The sequence below is a fragment of the Squalius cephalus genome (genome assembly GCF_949319135.1).
Source record: "Squalius cephalus genome assembly, chromosome: 13".
In the NCBI taxonomy this organism is placed as follows: Eukaryota; Metazoa; Chordata; class Actinopteri; order Cypriniformes; family Leuciscidae; genus Squalius; species Squalius cephalus.
In genome coordinates, this window is record NC_137134.1 from 2,007,516 (window position 1) to 2,013,297 (window position 5,782).

Here is a 5,782-nt window from a genome sequence, read left to right on the forward strand (position 1 = left end):
CTGTTAAGTTATGTTTTCTTTTACTGCGCATGTGCAAAGAGCACCCTTTATGGGTAAGCGCGGGTTTTGTTTTTTGTGAGTTCAGTCTAGCCTGAGTGGCATCGGATGTGTGGCTATGTTGTTAGCGATGGAACAACAAAGAGTTTATTGTTAATTAAGAGTTGTAGTTATTGAGTTAACACATGCTACAACTGTGAGGCAGGAGAAGACAGTCTTGGCAGCCTGGAGTCAAAAAGGACCTCAGCAAACTGGGTTTTCCTCTCCAGCTTTATCCACAAGCCTTCTCAACCAAGAGCCAATCGGTGACAACCAGGAGATGATTGTAATTGGTGTCCGCGGGTTGCTAATAAAATGCTAAATCAGATATATGTACAATAACATTACGATGTCCAGCAAATTTTCTTAGTTTAAATAGTAGGCTACATGGGGTTTAATTTGTCGTTTAATGAGATGAAGTATAATGTATATAGTATAATTTGATGTTGTCAGTGCCTAAAATCGTGTACCTTAATGGTGCAGTGGTAGAACTTTCGCTTTCCGTGTCAGAGTTTGTGGGTTCTAATCCACACTCAAATAGTTTTTTTTTCTCATCAAAACCGATTATGTTCATCAGTGGTTGTATATCAAGCAGGGACACGATTGCGCGCGTCCGAGTGAAGACAGTGCGGCGTGTGCGCAAACCACACGAGAAAACACTGTATCCACGCCACTGATCGCAGCGGCAACGAGCACTTTGATCACTTGATTTAAAAAACACATTTCAGCGCTAGATCGTCTCTTATTTAAAAAATGAACGAAATGAATGCTCTGCCAGTTAACTGGAGATGTTTTATTTATTTGTAGAATTGGTACATTCGTGCCGCGAGATGTTTTAAAAAGTGGTGAGGACAATATCGACCCTGGCAAAAAGTGGACCCTGGCAAAAAACCCGTCCCACCCGCAAATTACGCCTATGCATTTGTGTCCTCGTTGACTATTATACTAAATGGTCCGAGGCATACACTCACAGAAATGATTCATGGCAGAGTTAGTTTTTATGCATTTACATCTATTTGATTTTATTTAAAAACTCATATTTTTAAAATCTATAAATTAAAAGTAAATAAACTCTAAAAGATTTAATCAATTATACAATTTATTCAATGCAATTATTTATTAAATACTAACATTGTTTGAATAATAAGAGTTATAAAACAAACAAGATTCTGTTATTTAACCCTCTGGAGTCTGGGCTGTTTTTGGGGCCCTTGAGATGTTCTGATATGCCCTGACATTTGTGCTTTTTTCAGTTGCTTATAAACATATTAATGGCAAAGGTGTAAATTCACTCTATAAAGCACAAACAGGGCCACAATAATATGTGAGCCACGCAAATGTACATGTTTTCATTTTTGAGAGAATAATGTTTATGCATGGATATTGAAAAAACTAAAAACTAAAATTTCTGAAATAAGGCCTCAAAACACATAGTAAATATGTGTCAATAAGACTTTTGACTAATTGATGTCCTCGCCTAGAATTTTTTCTTCAAAATTATGTGAAAATAGTCTTGCTTTATTGTTCACATAAAACCATACATTGATTTAAATTGATGTAAAACAGGTTTTGCTTGGAAAGCCATTATGCGAGGGGGGCATGAACGAGGAGTGGTTTACACCTGAATTACCACCCACTCTGCATAATGAGCCATTCACACAGGTGTGAAACTGGCTGAGCCACAATGCAAGGACAAAAGATATTTAGAAGAAGACTTATATTGACCATTTAAGATTTTGCTTACATCTATCTTGTAAATATGTTTTGCTATTTTATTAAAAAGGTTACAATTACAACAATAATTACAATTTCAACAATATTTCAAGTGTACTCTTTCTTTGTAAAAAAAAAAAAAAAAAAAGATTATAGGCCTACATTTTATCTATGTATTCATTACAGCTAACATCTTAGTTGATGACTTTATTTTTGACAAAAATAGTAGGCTATTTTATATATATAAATTGCTAAACAAAAGCTTATTTGACAAAGCAGTATATTCTACAGTAAAAACTGTACCCAAATATACAAAACAAAATGTTGTCTTTCATATTTCGCCTGACTGTAACGTTGTTTTCATGAAATATTAGGGCATATAAATGTTAATTTGCAGTTTAAGTTGCTTATAGAAATAGCCTACATTTTATTTCAACATATTTCAGTTGATTTTTACCCATCTCAGTATAGCAATACGGTTTGCTAAAAAAATCATCATTCGTTGACGATAGGCTTTTGACTCGCGATCTTTGCAGTAGGCTAGTGAACGCACCGGATAAATGCACATTTATTAGGCTATAGTTTTTTTGTTTTGGATGGTTTTGTTTAGAAACAGCTTTCTGTAAATATATTTCACATTTTTTAGACATGTGAGGCGAGTAGGCTCATGATTCATGATGATCTCCAGTTCAAGCACCTTATGTTGTGATTGCTAGCCCATACTTTAAATCCAGGAAAGTTGTTAATGAAAAAATGATTAAAATTAAGATACAATTGATACAAAACGAAATTCGTTTTAAAGAAAGAATTTGTACTTTCTGTTTTGAGGTCTCTGTGAAAGTTTTAGAGCGCCCGCGTCCATAACGGAGAACTGTCACGTAGGCTATTATTGTTTTTTTGCCAGCTGTGGTAAACAGCGCGCATCTATGCCATTCATTCATTCATAAACAGAAACCCGAGAAGGAAAAACTTACTAGTATTCCTCAGCTCGTATTCCTCGTATTCCTCATTATTCCTCACAGCGCTGTGTTGTAAACAAGTAATGTTCTGAATAAACTTGTGTTTTGGTTGTCTCGAGCTGATACAGGGGGCGTTCACAGGATTGCGCGGATTACCTCAGCCATTTGCGTTTGAATAGCACGCGCTCTCCGTGGGCGGAGTCACATTACATTTGAATTAGCTCTAATGAGGTCGACTGGAATCGCTCTCTTTTAATACAGATTTCACAAGATGAGAATATTTGTTTTTTATATACATTACTTCATTAAAAAGAAGAGAATTCAAGGTTCATGCCTGTGTGTCTGAATGCCTGTTTGACTGAGTATTCGCTGAGTTATTTTTCATTTTCGGACGCGTTTCAGAATGGACTACACTGGCAGATAGAAGGCAGAACTCGCATCACGTTTATTTTTCTTTATTTGGCAAAAAGCACAACACTTTGTTTTTATTGTGAGTATACACAAAAATAATACACATTTAACAGAATCGATTGATGTATGAAACTTGCTTGTAATATCAAAGTCCACAGAGCAAAATTAATTTCTTTTGAACTGAACTGAAAAAAAGCGAGCTGGTATCGCCGGCGATACCGCCGACCTCAGGGGGTTAAAGTTTATGTGATTGGTTTTCATCAAAGTTATGAAAAAAATCCATTTGGGAAACAGGAAACGACATCACTTTCGCTGGACACAAGCCCTCGGGATATTGTGGGAATCCGTCACACACATGTTGGTAAATAATCCGAAACATCCTTTGTTGTATTGCTCCTGTTCTAATTATGCATTTTATTTTGCATCGAGTGTATATAATATTAATCCATTTATGATAAGTTTTATGTAGTTTGTGATTTTTTTTAAACGGTTTTACCGGAGAATACAGAAGCCCGCGTTAGCATCGTAACTTTAGCTAGCTTGGTCAAACAACTTTAAAATGCATCAAATTAACCCATTGCTGTCGGTTTTTATGTTTGTGAAAATAAAGAGAGTCGAATTCGAAGTCAAGAATTGTCACTGTAATATGTAAGCTAATGTTTGCTGTTTTACGGCTAGTTAGATTACAGAATTGAATGTTTGACACCACTTATCATTTCATTCTCTCATTCTTTTTTCCAGAAACGTAACTCTTATGGTATTTTCTTAGTTTTTGTAACGATCACCAGCTGGAGTGCCCTTGAGAGCCACCAGAGGGCACTCCACATAAGACTCTCCTATTCACTCACAAACTACAATTCCCATAACTCACTGCCTGGACTCATCATCACTTATCACTGATCACATTCACCTGTATCATCCTGTTAGTCTGTCTATTTATACCATGTTCATTCATTCACTCACTGCGAAGTCTTGTTGTACTGTCAGTCTGCATTTCCGAGCGTTTATTCCGTGTTTGTTTTCTGTTTTGACCCTGGACTGTTTATTGGACTCTGTTTATTGCCGCCTGCCTTGACCACTGCCTGTTTACTGGATTACCCTTATTTAATAAAGCTGCATTTGGATCGATCTTCTTGTCTCTGAGCATTCATGACAGTTTTCCTCTTGCCGTGTTCACACCTCCACGTGGCAACATAGATTTTTGTAAGTATAAGTTAAAAGATTTGCATGTTAAAATGTAGAACATATATTAAATGAAGTTTTAATTAATGTTCAGTCCATGTAATGTAAAATAGATTTTCAATATAATACTGAAATGTTTAGAGTAAACGTTAAAATGTGAAGTATTTAATTTACAATATAAAATGATAATTATGCCTACAATGTTTTATATAAGACTAGGTTGAAAATGTGGGGTTTTTCCAGGTATTATTTTACATTATACAATTGAACAAGAGCTAGCTTATTCGTTTGGAGCATCATTCATGTTGTTAAACCCTAACAAAAAACTAAAGTGAAAATGCAGCTAAGTTCACAAATAACCTAATAGAGTTGTTTTTGTGTTTGTCTTCATTCACAGGTGCTGTGTGAATGTGGCGTTGCAAATTGTGTGAAAGTTCGTTATCTTCCAGGTATGAATTATTAAAACATCTTAGGCTGAGACATTCACACCATAGCCGGACTTTCCGATATCCATGTGTATATGTAGACTGCCCTTGCACATTCACAACCTGGAAGAAACTTTTAAGCCACACATATCGAACACATAGCAAGTTAGACAAAGCTGGTGCACAGTCCACTACATTTTCATGTCATCCGTGTGGTTGTGAACAACTTGCAACAGAGAGGGAATACTTCAGCCATATTAATCAGCATCTTAGGCAATATGAAAATGTAACTTGTATGTTTGAGGGATGTACATATCAGTCGAACATATATGGCACTTTTAACTCGCATAAAAATCGTAAGCATAATCCTCACAGTCTAAAGGATTTCAAAGCAGGTGTAGTTAAAGTCAGTGCACAGTCTAGTCCAGCAGATGAGGGGCCCATATGTACTGCAGACATAGATGTTGATTTTTCAGGCGCGGATGCAGATAGTGATATTGATATTTCAGAAGATCTCCCTAAAGTTGTAGAAAAAAAAAACTTGGCTCCATTCTATTGAAGTTGGAAAACATTTTTCATGTTCCATCCACTGCGATAGACGAGTTTCTTGATGAGTTACACTACTTGCTGAGTACTGTGCCTATAACTTTTAGCTGTATTTCAAATTTTTTCAGAAGTAAAAATATTGAGGTTGATAGTTTGATTATTAAGGAATTAGCAGATTTACTGTGTAAATCCAGCCCTTTGGCAAATACACTGGGAAAAGGTGGCCCCCTTGCAACAGCTTATAAGAGGAAAGAGTACTACAAAGAAGTGTTTAAGGTAGTTGAGCCAGTGGAGTTTGTTCTTGATAATAAAAAAAATGCGTCTTTTCAATATATCCCATTACTGCGGTCTTTGCAGCAGATACTCAATTCTCCTCAAGTGTTGAATCATGGCTGCGTTCGAAACCGCATACTTCCCTACTATTTAGTATGGGGAAAAAGAGTAGGCGAGCGAAAAAGTATGTACGAATCCAAAAGAGTAGGCGAGAATTACCTGGGTGACGTACTAATT